This window comes from Callithrix jacchus, chromosome 6 (genome assembly GCF_049354715.1).
Source record: "Callithrix jacchus isolate 240 chromosome 6, calJac240_pri, whole genome shotgun sequence".
Classification (NCBI taxonomy): Eukaryota; Metazoa; Chordata; class Mammalia; order Primates; family Cebidae; genus Callithrix; species Callithrix jacchus.
This window is the reverse complement of record NC_133507.1, coordinates 35303312-35320230: the sequence shown is the minus strand read 5'-3', so window position 1 is coordinate 35320230 and position 16919 is coordinate 35303312.

Sequence of the window (16919 nt, the reverse complement as noted above, 5' to 3'; positions counted from 1 at the left end):
CATGGTAGCTCATGCCTGTAATCCCAGCCCTTTGTGAGGCCGGTGGATCACTTGAGATCAGGAGTTTGAGACCAGCCTGGTTAACATAGTGAAATGCTGTCTCTAATAAAAATACAAAAAAATATTAGACAGGTGGCACCAGGCCTGTATCCCAGCTACTCAGGAGGCTGAGGCAGGAGAATTGCTTGAACACAGGAGGTGGAGGTTGCAGTGAGCTGAGATCACACCACTGTGCTCCAGCCTGGATGACAGAGTGAGACTGTTTCTAAAAAAAAAAAGAATAAAACACCACAACCAAATGGAGTTTTATCTCAAGACTGGTTCAATAGTCTAAAATCAACAGTGTGATTCATCATATTTAGAGTGTGGACAGGAAAAATGCATGTTACTGTATCTGTGTCAGAAGATGATTAGACAAAATTCAGCATTCACATATGATAAAAACTAAGCAAACTAACACCATCCACACATGACAAAAACTAGGGAAATTAAGAAAACTACACAAAACTTAGACAGTGATATCATTTGGGTGTGCCCCTCCAAATCTTAGGTTGAAACGTAGCCTCTAAGGTTGGAGGTGGGAGGTGTTTGGGCTCTGAGGTTAAACTGATTTTTCATGGATGACCTGATGATGTCCTTACAATAATGAGTGAGTTCTCACTCTATTAGCTCACCAAGAGCTGGTAGTTTGAAAGAGTGTGGCACCTCTCACTCTTGCCATGTGCCAACCTTGCTCTCCTTCCTTCTGCTACAACTAAACATTGGGTTTCTTTTCTATTGCATCATTGGGCTGCACGTTTTCCATACTTTTATGTTCTGCTTCCTCTTGAATGCTTTGCTACTTAGAATTTCTCCCTCCATATACCCTAAATCATCTCTCTCAAGTTCAAAGTTCCAAAGGCCTCCAGAGCAGGGGCAAAATGCCACCAGTCTTTTTGCTAAAGCACAAGAGTCATCTTTGCTCTAGTTCCCAAGGAGTTCCTCAATTCCATGTGAGACCACCTCAGCCTGGACTTCATTGTCCAGTAAAGTAGACCTATTAATCCAGCAATGTCATTATTGAGCTTCCACCCAAAGGAAAAGAGGTCGTTATACTTAAAAGACAGCTGTGGCCGGGCGCAGTGGCTCAAGCCTGTAATCCCAGCACTTTGGCAGGCTGAGGCGAGTGGATCATGAGGTCAAGAGATTGAGACCATCTTGGTCAACATGGTGAGACCCCGTCTCTGCTAAAAATACAAAAAATTAGCTGGGTATGGTGGCGCGTGCCTGTAATCCCAGCTACTTGGGAGGCTGAGGCAGGAGAAGTGCCTGAACCCAGGAGGCGGAGGTTGCGGTGAGCCAAGATCACGCCATTGCACTCTAGCCTGGGTCACAAGAGCGAAACTCTGTCTCAAAAAAAAAAAAAAAAAAAAAGACACCTGCATGTGTATGTTTATTGCAGTGCAATTCACAATTGCAAAGATATTGAATCAATCTAAGTGCCTATTAATGGATGGATAGATAAAGAAAATGTGGTGTGTATACACACACACACACATCATGGAATACTATTCAGCCATAAAAAAGATGAAATATTATTATCAGCATTTTTGGTGAAAACCATTCAACAAGTCTCTAGGAAGTTTCAAACTTTCCCACATTTTCCTGTCTTCTTCTGAGCCCTCCAAACTCTTCCAGCGTCTGCCTGTTACCCACTTCCAAAGTCACTTCCACATTTTTGGGTATCTTTACAGCAGCACCCCACTCTCCGTGATACAAATTTACTGTATTAGTTAATTCTCATACTGCTATAAGGACATACCCAAGACTGGGTAATTTATAAAGAAAAGAGGTTTGATTGTCTCACTGTTCCACATAGCTGGGGAGGCCTCGAGAAACTTATAATCATGGTGAAAGGTGAAGCTAACACATCCTTCTTCACGTGGTGGCAGGAGAGAGAAGTGCCAAGTAAAGGGGTAAAAGCCCCTTAGAAAACCATCAGACCTTGTGAGAACTCACTCACTATCATGGGAATAGCAGCATAATGGTCATCGCTTCCATGATTTAATTACCTCCCACCAGGTCCCTCCCATGACACGTGGGGATTATAGGTACTACAATTCAACATGAGATTTGGGTAGGGACACAGTCGAACCATTTCACTGGGTACTGGTGAGGATGTGGAGCAACTGAATTACTGATAGATTGTTGATGGGAATGTAAAGTGTTCAGCCACTCTGGAAAATAGTTTGGAAGTTTCTTAGGAAGTTAAACATTTATTTACCTCATGACACACAGTTATATTCCTAAGTATTTATTCCAGTGATTGACAATTTATGTTTTCATCTGGACAAGAATGTGCATGGTAGTTCTAACAACCCAAATGCCCTCCAACTGGCAGCTGTCTAAGCAAACTCTACTATGTCCATGCAGTGGAATACTACAGAGTAAAGCAAAGGTATAAACTACCATACACAAAATAAATTGAGTGGCCCTCAGAAACAGCATACTGTGGGAAAGAAGCCAGTCTCAAATGACTACATAGTTTATGGTTTAATTTATATGACATCCTCAAATAGACAAATCTATAGTGACAGAGAACAGATTAATGATTAGGAGTAGAAAGAGAGTGTGACTTCAAAGAGATGACACAAGGAATGTTTTTGAGGGTGGAACTATTCCATATGCTGATTATGGTGTTTGTATAAACCTGTACACATGTTAAACTTCACAAACTATGTAATAATCAAAGCCCTATTTCACTATATGTTATTTAAAAAGAACCTTATATCTGTTGGTACTTTGGTTCGATTTAAGAGGTGTTTATTGAGCAACTATGATGATAAAACTGCATATGTGACCAGGCTCAAATGATATTTACCACTTCCCTGAGGGACACTTGATACCAAAGCTTTTCCAGTTACAAAGGACAAACGCGTCCTTACAGCGGCCCTGTGAGATGCGGAGGCAGGATTTTCCAGAAGCTCTGAGAAGGCTCAGAGGGCTGGGAACCTTGTATTTCTCCACCAACCACCCTTTCCACCTCCCACGCAGCCTCCTAGCGGAGGCTACAGATGGTGTTCAAGAGCAGGTAATGCAGCCCAGTGGCTGATTATGATACATTTAGCCTGATTAAGGTAGTACATCTTTCATTAGGTTATGACTGAGTCATGAAGAACACGTCTGTCATGTCCCCATCAGAGGGTATAATATTGCCATCAACAGAAGTCTGTCACTCAGGCTGGAATGTATTGGCATGATCTTGGCTCACTGCAACATCTGCCTCTCAAGTTCAAATGATTCTCCTGCCTTAGCCTCCCAAATACCTGGAATTACAAATCTGCAACACCATGCCTAGCTACTTTTTGTATTTTTAGTAGAGATGGTGATTCACCATTTTGGCCAGGTTGGTCTCAAACTCCTGGCCTCAGGTGATTTGCCCGTCTTGGCCTCCCAAAGTGCTGGCGTGAGCCACTGTGCCAGGCCTTTGATCCACTTTGAGTTCATTTTGTATATGATGTTATGTAAGCATCCAACTTCATTCTTGTGCATGTGGATATGTTTCAGATACCACCTCACACCTCTTGGAATGAATACTATTTTAAAAAGCAGGTGAGCATGTGGAGAAATTGGAATGCTTGTTTTAATGAAAATGTAAAATGGTACAGTTGCTGTGGGAAGCATTATGATGGTTTCTCAAAAAAGTAAACATAGAACTGCATAATCCAGCAGTACTATTTTGGGGTACACATCCAAGAGGATTGAAAGTTGACTTTTGAGGAGATACTTGTATGCCCATGCTCATAGCAGCATTATTCATAATTGCTAAAATGTGGAAGAAACCCAGATGTTCATCAGTGGAAGAATGGATAAAAAAAGTCACACACACACACACACACACACACACACTGGAGTACTATTCAGCCTTAGAGAGTGGAATGGTGGTTGACAAGGGTTCAGGGGAGGGTGAAATGGGACGTTATTGTTTAATGGGTATAGAGTTTCAGTTTTACAAGTTGAGAAGATTTATGGAGATACTTGACAGTTATGGATGGACAATGTGAATGCACTTAATATCACAGAAAGGTACACTTAAAACAGTTATAATGGTAAATTTTATGTTATGTGTGTTTTGCCCTAAGAAATTGGAACACCATCTATTGTATTCCTATACACTAGTAATGAGCAATCCAAAGATACAACTAAGAATGCAATTTAATTTACCACAGCAGCAAGGAGAATGAAATCCTTAGAAATAAAGTCATTAAAATAAATGCAAGGCTTGTACATAGAAAATTACACTGCCGAAAGAAATAAAAGAAGATCTAAATAAATGAAAAGATATGCCATGCTAATAGATCAGAACACTTGTTATTGCTTAGATGGCAATATGCCTCTAATTGATCTACGAAATCGACTCAGTCCCTACTAAAATCTCAGGTGAGTTTTTTTTATATCATCTGATAAGCTGATTCTAAAATTAATATGAAACTATAAAGACTCCAAATAACAAAAACAATCTTGAAAAAGAACACAATTAGAGGACTCACAGTTCCCAGTTTAAAAATCTGCTACAAAATTCAATCATCAAGACAGTGTGGTATGGCATGAAGATAAACAGATCAACAATACATGTTGAAAGTCCAGAGATAAATCTTACATTTATGGTCAATTGACTTTTTACAAGAGTGACAACAAATCGACAAGAAAAATAATCATCTTTATAACAAATAGAGCTGGGATACATGGATATCTGCATGCAAAAGAACAAAGTTGTACCATCTCCTCATCACACTCAAAAATTAATTCAGTGGAGCATAGAACTAAAAATATAAGAACTGAAACTATATAACTCAAAGAAATACCAGGATAAAACTTTGTGACCTCAGGCTAGGCAATAGATTCTTAGATTTGACACCAAATGTGAGCAACAAATGAAAAAATAGATAAAATAGACTTTATCAAAGTTAACTTTAGTGCATGAAAGAACATTATCAAGAAGGCGAAAACCATACAGAATGAGAGAAAATATTTTCATTTCATACATCTAATAAAAGTTTAACATAGAGAATGTATAAATAATTGTTACAAATCGACAACAAAAAGATAAATTCAATTAAAAAATTAGAAAATGATTTGAATAGACATTTCTTCAAAGAAGATACACAAGTGGCAAGCAAGCATATAAAACACGTTCATCCAGCAGGGAGCAAGGGAGGGATGCAAACAAAGGCAGCAGAGACCCTGGCAACCTCCTTCCAGTACCCAGCATTCACAGCTCAGCTGGGAGGGGACATAGCAACACACTGGGTCCCCAGCACGGTCCTGGGTGGGCCCTTCATGGAAGGGACAAGGAGGCTCTGGATACTTCTGCAGCCATGCTGACCCAGGCTGGGGTGACACTCTTCTCAGAGACTTGCTTCAGAGGCCTGGGGTCCAGCTGTCATCCTTGGCCCTTAAGGAAATACAAATGAAAACCACAATGAAATATCACTCTTCACACACAAGGATGGTTATAATTCTTAAAAAAAAAAAAAAGTTCTTGCAGAAATGTGGAGAAAAAGAAATCCTCATAAATTTCTGGTGGGAATGTAAAATGGTGCAGCCACTGTGGAAAACACTTTGGTAATTTCTCAAAAAAGTTAAACATAGAGTTCCAGATGACCCAGAAATTACCCTGCTGGGTAGATAACCAAGAGAAATGAGAACATTTGTTCATTAAAACCTTTCTCGTGAATTTTTGCATCGGCATTTCTCATAATAGCCAGAAAGCAGAAACAACCCAAATGTTCATCAACTAATTAATGGATAAATACAATCTGATATATCCATATAATGAAAAATTATTCAGCCTTAAAAAGGAAATTATGTACTGGAACATACTATAACATGGATGAACCTTAAAATCATGATGCTAAGTGAAAGGAGGCAGTCACAAAGGACCATGTCTTGTATGATTCCATTTATGTGAAATGTCCGGAATGAGCAAATCCGTAAGACAGCAAGTAGTTAAGTGTTTAGCTAAGGTTGGGGAATGTGTGTCGGAGGGCAGGGTGGGAAGCGACTGCTAATATGGCTTTCTTTCGGGGGCAATCAAAGTGCTCTAAATAGATTGTGGTCTTTGGAATCTACAGATTCTATGGAATCTTTGGAATCTACGGGTTCCGAACTTGTGCTATGGAAGCACAACTTTGTGGATACACGAAAAACTATTGACTCATATACTTTAAGTGATATTTATATACTTAAAGTAGGGCCAGGCGCGGTGGCTCACGCCTGTAATCCCAGCACTTTGGGAGGCCAAGGTGGGTGATCACGAGGTCAAGAGATCGAGACCATCCTGGTCAACATGGTGAAACCCCGTCTTTACTAAAAAGTACAAAAAATTAGCTGGGCGTGGTGGCGCGTGCCTGTAATCCCAGCTACTCAGGAGGCTGAGGCAAGAGAATTGCCTGAACCCAGGAGGCAGAGGTTGCGGTGAGCCGAGATCGCGCCATTGCACTCCAGCCTGGGTAACACGAGCGAAACTCCGTCTCAAAAATAAATAAATAAATAATAAAAAATATATACTTAAAATATATGGGTTAATAGTTTTGTAATGTAATGAGATAATTTATATACAATAAAAGTATACAAATTGTATATACAATGTACATTATATACAAAAGTATATGCAATAAAAGTATATAAATTGTATCTCATTACAGCTGTTAAAACCAGTCACACACACACACACACACAAATTGGTGGGCTCAGGGGAAGATGGGCAGAGCCCTGAGATCTGGCTTTCCAGGCAGTGGCCTCCCATGCCAATCTTTAAGTCTTCAAATTGACCTTCAGTAATCATTCTTCTCTGCTTTCTGACCACCTCAATGAAAGGATATGTGACAAAACCACAGGATGCCCTTCCTGTGAAGCACAGCCATCAGGTGGCATTTTGCTTCAGGATGCACCTGCTGAGCCACTTACCAAAGCTGCTGCTGCCCAGGAGCAGCCTTAGGGGACTTCCAACTTTCTGAAGCGCCTCACTTTGTATCTCCTCTCCCTACTTGGCAAACCCCTGCCACTCACATTTTGGTCATTATTTAGCTTTCACTCTTATATTTATCAGCAAAGACATTTATTAAATTTTAACAAATCCTTGAGTGAGAAATACACAACTTTACTGATAAAGCTATAAATTTAAGTACACACAAAAAATTAGAAAAAATATGAGGCAGGAAAAAAATTATGAGGCAGGATGATTTTTCTAATAATGAAACATGTTTGATATTGGAAAAGACATGTTAGTTTTGTGGTTCAACTACTATCAATTTCAGTCAATTTTTCCAAGGAGAATTGAGTGAGGTTGTGTTACTCAGGAATTCTGACTTTCCCTGATCCTGTTTTGGTTTGTTTTAATTGGGCGGCTTTATCATTGCATCATTGTGCCCTTTTCTGTTTTTATTTTATATACAGGATTATTTATAGTGCAGGCACACAGGCTTGCTAAAGAGACACTTTTAAAGCAGCTTTCAGCTGTCTTTTGGAAGCAATTAGAGAATACCTTCGGGGCAATGGCCTCATTTAGATATTCAGTTACAAACCTTTCCATTTTAAGCATTCTACCAAACTGCTTTTGAATGTTTCTGAAGCATTATTTATTTAAAAAATATTCTGGTTATGAAACAATTGAAAACATCACCTATATGCACAGTGTCTTGCAGCTTTGAAATACTTTCTTCCCTCCTGTCCAAGGCCGTCCTGGTCAGTGGGCAGCATGGACTGGGTCGCTTTCCTGGGCCTTCCTTCCTCCCTGGTTTTTGCTGACCCTTAGAACCTCTTCCTTCCTTCCATCCTGTCTGAATGATTCAGCCTGTCCTTTGGAGCCTTGCGGATTTTCCCAGTGGAAATGTGCATGGTCAATTGATGTGAAGGACTCCCAGCTAGGAAGCCCATGAACTTTGATCCTTTGCAGGAGAGCAGGACTGGCTTGTGTGGGCTGAGCGAGCCAGCACACCTGCTTGCTGCAATATGGGATGAACCCAGCTCATCTTCTCATGCCTGGGGGATGGTCCCTTCTCAGACATTATGGAGAAATCATCCTGAAGTTGCAAGTATTTCCTTCTCATGCTAGAGCCCTGATGGCACTTTCTCTGCTTTTTCTTCTGGGGATGGGAAGGGCACATTGATGTGGATTCCAACTCACTTCAAGACATTCCCTTTTATAGCAACGTGGGGCTTCATCTGTGCCCTCATCTCTCTCCTTTTTAAGGCCTGTTTCAGAAATTTCCAGGGAGCTTGGAGTCTCAAGCCTGCTAGTGCTAATGTCTTTGAGTCGAGCAGTCCTGTGTCTCTCATTGCTGTGTCATTGCTCAGCCATGATCAAGCCCATGCAGTAGGAGTTGGAGACACTCAAGGTGTAAAATGCAAGCCCTTCTGGCAGCCCTGTCCATTGCTAGCCTTGAACTTAGCTAAGGACACATGAGCTTCTGGGTCTAGGCTTACTCCAGGTGATCCTGGGAAGTCCTTGACCTTCTCTGAGACTGTCCCATCATCTGGAAGTGACACACATTCTGAGGAGCAAGTTGCCGCAAAGCAGACAGTGATGGACAAGTGGCAGCTGCTCAGTCCAAGACACTGCCTCCCTTATGCCCCTGAGAGTCAGCTCACAGGCAGGAGTCAGTGGCCTGTGACCCTCATGTCCCCCTCACTGGCATTACCAGGCAGATGTTGCTTGAGGAAGCTAGAGCTGCACAGAGTGATTCTTCTCTTAAATTATGGTGTTGCTTTGTGGCTTATATTGTGCAGTATTTATTTTGTCTTAACAAATAGTTCATTTATAAAGTTGAACTAAAGATTAAAGGAGGAGCAAAAAAGCATTGTTTCATAAAAACCACCACAAAGATATTACAATTGTCAAGAGGACTTTGGTCACTGATTTTCCACTTTTTACAGAGAACGGCAGGCTCCATGATGAATTAAAAGGAAGCTGAGGTATGGAGACACCTGGGTCAGGCCCCTACCCTGCCTGGACGTGTATGTGGGACTCAGGGTTTGTCTTGCCACATCCCTGTAGAGCATCAGGTGGCTGGATCAGGGCCTTGCCCCACGCAAAACTCCATATTCCAGGTTACCAGGTAGGAAGAAATGAGTCAAACCATGCATAAGGAACTCAACTTAAGATGCAGACACCAGGGATTTATGCCAGAGCCCCTGACCAGGAATGGGACCCATGGCTATCTCCCCACAGAGCCTACAGAGGAGAGACACCCAGCTAGCATTTCCCGTGCCCATGTGGAGTACAGGTCCCACTGACTCCATAGGCAGAGCACCAATGGCCACTCCCCCATTTCCCCTACCAGTGTCATCGCACAAATCCATTTTTTCTCTGATAACCCATCCACTCAGCAAATCTTTGCCAGGCATGGCTAAGTACCTGGCTCTGTGCCAGATGAAGAAGTGCAGCCCTAGTCCTCTTCCTCCTGGACTGCAGCCATGCGCAGACTCTTGGGCCTTCCTGCCCTGCACCCTTCAGCCTGCTGTCTTGTAAGCTGTCAGTAAGGATGCTTTTTCTAAGACAACATGGGACTGTATTCTGCTCTTCAGGACAAAGTCATACACTTTGACCCCAGAGCAAGGGCTCCTGGACCTGCCCCTGCCCCTCTGTAACTCTTCTCAGATGCTGCTGCTGCTTACACCCAGCTGTATGAAAACATTTGTGAGTCTGCATAGGCCTGATTCATCTCCACACCTCTGGAACTTTGCTGAAATTTCTCTTCTTGCTGACATTTCCTGATTCCTGTGTGGAGAGTGCTGATTCCACCTCTCAAGACTCAGCTCAAGGGTACCTACTAAGCCTTCCTCCAGCACCCTGCCCACGCTGTCCTCAGGTAGTGCCCCTCCTCTTTTCCTAGCTCTCTCTACAGATTCCTGCAGAGCATCTCTGTGCCTTAGGTACATGCCCGCTTTCCTGCTCTAAGCCTCTGAAGGTTGAGATGTGCCCTGCTCCTCTCTGGGTCTCCCGCTTCTGCCTGGTGTCTGACCCATCCTTATCCTCCATACATTCCTGTTGAGTGGATGAAGGTGTCGAGTTTTCCTCCTGAGGCACCTCAGCAAAAGTGTACAAGGTTGGTGGGAAGGGGAATGAAGACAGTATCAGCGCAGACACTTTTAGAAGCCAAGTCTCTCTTCCTGTCTGCTTTCATGGCTAGCACATGGCACAGCGTGGAGCAGTTGCTCACTAACTTATTATTGGTTAAAATGAAAGAATGAGGGAGTAAGACCTCAGGCCTCCTAACTTCCACCCCAAGGCTGCTCTCCCCACTGGAAGACCATGGTGTAGCCTGTGGCATCTTGGTGCCTTATGAGACAATTCACCCTTTAGGCACAGTTGAGGCCTGGAGTGGGTCCTCCAGAATAGAGTAGGCCCCTGGTTCTGCATCTACTGACTTTTTCTGTCTTTATGTGGATGGAGAGTCGGAAGCATTTGGTCTGCCTTCATGGGTTATGGACGGCAAGTTCAGGACTGAGACGTGTGTGTGCACCTGGACTCCCTCACTCCACCCACAGTACAGTGGCCCTGTTTTCTGCTGAGCACAGACCAATCACAGAATCCTTTTTTTTTTCTTTGAGACAGAGTCTAGCTCTGTCACCCAGGCTGGAGTGCAGTGGCACGATCTTGGCTCACTGCAACCTGCACCTCCTGGGTTTAAGCAATTCCCCTGCCTCAGTCTCCCTAGTAGCTGGATTACAGGTGACTGCCACCACACCCAGCTAATTTTTGTATTTTAGTAGAGATGAGGTTTCACCATGTTGGCCAGACTGATCTAGAACTCCTGACCTTAAGCAATTCACCCACCTCGGCCTCCCAAAGTTCTGGGATTACAGGCATGAGTCACCGCTCCTGGCCTCACAGAATCCTTCCTAACAATGTGCTAGAGTCAACGGCTTCAAACCAGTTACTTACATGGTGAAGTTTGTTTGACACCCTCGTCCAAGAGCTTCCCAGCTCCATGTTCACTTCACAGACTTGCCCTGCCCTACCCTCAGTTGCCTCGCTGCTGACCCGGGACTCCCGGACTCTGGACTTCACAGGCTGGCCCGTGAAGCACTGAAGGAGGAAGAGCCCACTGACCCCGGCACCACTCTTTTGTTAGAGATTGCTGTGATTTTTTTATTCAATTTGACATCTTGATTAGAATGAAACTAGTAAGAATGAAGCTTTACAAACATTGCAATATTACTGTACCATTGTGATGTGGCTTTATATTGATTATATGTAGAGAACAAAATAAAATCAGAATTAAGGCAATAACAACATGTGCAAACCAAGCACATTACCGTGATATGGTCCTTGATAGAAAGCTCTTTTGGTTAGTTGATGGTTGATAGTGCTGCGTGCAGGTCATTGGTCTGAAGGATAAGCTATGAACAGCTTCATTCAATAGCTCCATTCATTCTGGCCCACAATAGCCAGAAGAAGTCTTCGGTAATCTCCGTGGGGAGGAGGAGCCAGCCTTGTGGCACGCAGACCTGCTTCGGCCGCAGGGCCTTCCACCGGGCTCTCAAGAGCTCTCCCGGTTCTTAGAACTGCAAACCTGGGATAGCATTAAAATGTTAATGTGCTGTAAAACTTTCCACGTGTGAGACTTTCACCTGAGAAGAGGAAATGAGCCTGTAATGGCTGCTTTTCATCTTCTCCATGGGTTTTATTACAGCAGTAAGAAGCGCAATTCCACTTAAAAGACTTGTCAGGTAACAGTTCCAGTAGACTGTAACTCAGCCTGAGAAACAAGCTCTGCCCCACACAAACTTGGAATGGCCAGGAAGAAAATGAGCATCAAGAAATATGGCTCACTGGTCCTATACCCATGAATGCTTTTGAGAGGGCGGAAGTTAGGGATGAACTGGGAGGAGGCAAGTCACATCGCTCCGTTCATGCATTTGCCATCAGGGCACACATAGGTCCTTCTGAGGACTTTGGTACAACTTTTATCTCTCAAAACTTGTAGCAAAGACTGGAACACAGAATCTGTCTGGCCTGTTATAAAAGCAACATGGTCACTGGTGATTTTAAACAGCCAGGACGGTATTTACCTTGGAAGGGGAAGAGGGTGTATAAAGTAAGCGAACAGTCCTGCTAGCTCAACCAAATGATCTCATGGAAGGGTCTCAGCAGGAGGTAGATTGAGGCTCCATTGCTCTCCTAGACTTTTCTGTGTCCTGGCAGCTCCATCCTCTGTGCCATGCCATGGCCTCTCGTGATGCCCAGCAAAGTTCAGTAGCAGTCGCCTATGGCCTAAGTCCATCCTGTGGCTAGTTTCCTCACTTCCCTGCCTGGTTTGAAAGGCAGAGCAGTGAGCAGCAGCCAGTGCCACGCTGAGTGGCAGCTTTGCATGCGAGAGCCACCGGTGAAAGGCATGCAGATAGCCGTGCTGCTGTCTTTGAGACCCCAAGGGGTTTGAGATTCCCTCACCTGTACCTCAGTGAAAGTAGACAAGGTTGATGGTAAGGAAAATGAAGACAAAATCAAACCTAGACATTTGTGGAAGCCAAGACTATCTTCTTGTCTGCATTCATGTCTAGCACATGGCATGGCATGAAGCCATTGCTAACTTGTTGAATACAGTGAAAGAATGAGGGAGTGAGAACTCAGGCCTCCTAACTTCCTCCCCAGGGCTGCTCTCCCCACTGGAAGACCATGGTGTAGGCAGTGGCATCTTGGTGCCATCTCTTAGCAGGCTTTGCTGTCTGATTCCCCTTTCTCAGCTGCCTGTGAAAGGTGGACCCCTGCCTCCAACCTCGTGTGCGGGGAGCCTGGTACCAATTCAGCATCTGGGATGGTGTCTGGGCTTTCTGGACACAGCACTCCAGCTGAGAACATGTCCTCCTGGTAATTATTTGACCTTCTCTGGCTTAAGAGACAGACAAACTTCTGGGTGCCATTGGCAGAGGGCAGCTGGGTCACAGAGTCATCCAACATTATGAAGAAATTAACCCAGATAGTGAAAGCCAGGCCAGCTTTACCATGAGCAACCCAACCCAATCTGGTTAGGCCATACCCTTCAGTACATTAGACATGGAAAGCAATGTATTCTGTCATAGTGTGGCTCTCCACAGAACCAAAACTCCCATATGAAGTGCTGATTTTTTAAAGTGTTCAACATAAGGACATGTGTCATTAAACTATTATCGATCTGTTTAATGATCACCATCAGGCCGCTGAAAATAATGTTTTTAAATAGTTTATGATAATAGCTGACTATCACATACAAGGTTAAAAGGTAGTACCCAAAACTGTTTATCCAACATTATTCAAACTTTGAGAAACATTCCAAAGCTATGCAAAAACAAAACGAAACAAAAACCTCTGGGAGAAAATAGATTGACTACTATTATTTATTCATTATTTTTCTTTAGAGACGTGGTCTTGCTGTGTCACCCAGGCAGTACAGTGGTGTGATCATAGCTCCCTGTAACTCTGAACTTCTGGGCTCAACCAATCTTTCTGCCTAAGCCTCGCAAGCAGCAGGGAGCACAGGGCATGCGCCACCAAGGCTAACTACTTACTATAGTTTAGGTTTTTAGAGACAGAGTCTCACTCTATTGCTCAGGCTAATCTCAAACTCCTGGCCTCAAGAGTTCTTCCCACCGCAGTCTTATTTTCTAAATAAATATTTAAAATTCTAGAATAGTTTTAGACTTACAGAAAACCCGCAAATATAGTACAGCATTCCCTTATGCTCCACATCCAGTTTTCACAACGGTGACTGTATTGCATTACCATAGTACATTTCTGAAAACTGACAAATGCATACAGCCTTGGTTTTTAAACAGAGAGGATGATTCACAGTCTCTTCTAGCATTGTAATGCATATCACTTCTGTATGAAACCTACAAACCTGTCCTCAACCGCTCCACCATATCTGCTTATCTGGCCCATTACTAGATGGCTGTGTGTTACATAGAGAGGCAGAGGCTGCTGCTTCCTAGTCACAGGATTATCCTGCATTCTGGGACCAGTGAAATAAGTTTGGGCCCCCACAAAGAAAGCTTAAACTTCACAGGGGTTGGATTGGCAGGTCTTCCTTCCCATATTCTGAAGGGCTGCTTCAGGTGCCTGGGCGGATCTTAACTTGGCCTTGCTGATCACAGGTACAGTGAGAACATGGCCTCTACACCATTGCCCAACTGGCCTCATGTGGTTTGGACCAGGTTCATGATGGTCATTGTGCTGGCTGCTGTTTCAACTGCTTTGCTAGGAAATAGGATTTTGAGTCCTGGCTTAGTGGTAGAGGCAGCAACAGATGAGTGTGGATACACCAAGGAACGAGATTTAGGGGGCCTTAAAGTGGAGCAGGGTAAGGCAGAGGGTAGGCTTGTGGCCTTAGAAATTAATGTTGGACCAGAAATCTGACTCATTAGACTGAGGGATAAGAATGTTTGTTAATTTTCCCCTGGTTCATTCATTAAAATGTTTGAGCAGATATGATGTGCCTGGCATTATACCCTGGGATGGCATTTAAAGCCAAATCAACTGTGATCTTTCTTTTTATGTTGAATTATTTAGAAGCGGCCCATATGTAATCAAATTTAGAAAAGACCTGTTGGAGATACATCTTAAAAGTGCCCTTCTGATATATTTGGAATCTGTTCTGTAAATACATTCCAGATGAAGACAGAAATGCCCAAGGGCCCCACATCCTATAGGAGGTGAACTGGGAGGCAGAAGGTAAGGGGTAATACCACCTTTCCAAGCCAAATGTGACACCTAAGCCAGGACAGCCAATTTGGCAAAACCACATCTTATCTGTGCATTGATCTGACTTCCAAAAGCTAAGTGTAGCTTGTTTCAACCCTGCTTCCTGGGCTGGTTATGGGAAGTGTAACAGGCCTTAAGGCCTGGAATGAAGCTTCTACTCTGTACCAGGCAAAACACCTTTAATGTGATATCCAATTCCTTGCTGAGTCATGGATGTCCAGAGAGAGCTGTGACTCATTATCCTGCTGGGAAGGCCTGCTAGGGAGTTAAGCCATCTCTCAATGAGTCCTGATCTACCCAAGGGAAGAGCAACGTGCAGGACCTGTGTGGTAAGGGGAGTCTGAGGAAAGGTTTCAAAAAGAAAGCAAAATCACTGGAACCTAGAATGATTTTACTTGATAAGAAGACCAAGATGCTTTGCACAGAAATGTTGAACATCTGGAAAGGTTAATGCCTATAGGAGAGCAAAGTGTAGCATACTCACCTTGGTGGTAATGGTGATCCAGTGGCAGCGGGCCTGAGCTAGTGCCTGAGCTGAGCCAGCATCTGTGTTGGTGCTTCTCATGTGTGCGTTATCGTCACAGCTAGTCTGTGGCACAGGGATTACAACCTGTGTCTCTTGGAAGGGGCAGGTTAAGCACATGGAGATAAAAATTGACTTCCCTGAAGTCAAGCTGTCTGCCTTACCTCAAAGCCCCAGCTGCTGAACTCCGCAGTCATCCATCCATCTGTCCATCTATCTGTGCATACACCATCCACCGATTCATCCACCTATCCATCCACCTCTTTGTTCATCTACTTGTCCATCATCCATCCATCCATCCGTTCACCCACCCATCCATTCATTCTTCCCTTTACCCTTCCACTCATGCCCTCCATCCTTTTATCCACCCATCTGCCCACACACCCATCCATTTCTCTATCTGTCCATCTATCTGTCTGTTCATCCGTCCATCTATCCATCCCCCTATCCATCCTTGTAAAAGCCTAGTGACATGAACTGCTGAATGAGCAATGAGTGTTTTGGAGTCACTTTTGGGAGTCTCCTATGGGCTGGCTGATGAAGAGCAGAGCTTGGGGAACTATGCTGTAGGTAAAGTTTAAATAGGCAAAAACATATTTTGTGAGACTAAATGTGAAACTTTGGAACTGGCAACAGGAGATGGATAAAGGTTGTTTCTGTCTGTTTTTCTCTCTGAATGACTTTAAAACTAGATTTTTTTAAACGTTACTTAATTAAGTAATATTTTTCTCCAATCTGAAGCAGGAAAATGGATGAGAGGAAAATCCCTATTGTAGCTCGGTCCTCAGATTCAGAGCTTTGTTTGAGAGTGACCTATTCAAAACATCTCCATGGGCTAGAGGAGCTGAGATGAGTTATTTTGCTGCTCCATTCCTTATTGTTGATAAAGAATAAGATGGTTTAGGACCTCTTGTAACAGTGTAATCTAATGAGCCGAGTAGGTTTTAAGAATCATAAAATGCTGTCGCTTTTCAAATGGCCATATCAAATTATTTTAGAATTTCAGTAAAAAAAAAATGTATTCTAGCATGACAAGTTTCATCTCAAAAGACCTGTTTTTTTTTTTTTTTTCAGAGCCAACTTATAAACTCTTAGAGCAGTGGTACTCCATAAAACTGCTGGCCGACTCTTAACTAGAGTGGCACAAACGCGATTACTGCAATGAAGAGAATAAGGGCATTGTCAGCCCTGCCTTTTTACATAACTTTGATATCCTCAGTCAGTGTGAGGATGCAGAACTGATTACATTCACGGAGTCCTAAGAGTTATGAAACCTTGACAAATATACGACTGTGTACAGAGTGCCCCAAATGAAATATTTTTACTCTGCAATTCAGTCCTGGCTGGTGACAGGGAGCTCAGGGCATGCCAAGCCTTTGCATTATTTATGATGGATGTCGTTGTGCTATTCTAAAAGTGTGAGCAATATTAGAAGGCATCAGAGTGGAAAAACTGATTATCTTATTATTTGGTGCCTTTGTTACATGGCATTCTTCATGTTGGTTATCTGAGACACTTCTTGCTGTTATCGAAGACATTTTTTCCGGGTGGAAAAGACTCTGTTGGGGAGCAAGATAGGCATCATATTAAACATCATGAAGCTGGGTTCTTTATTGTGAAGGAGCAAGCTTTTCATGATTCATCACAGCAGCCTCCCCATGGTAGGTGTTCAGT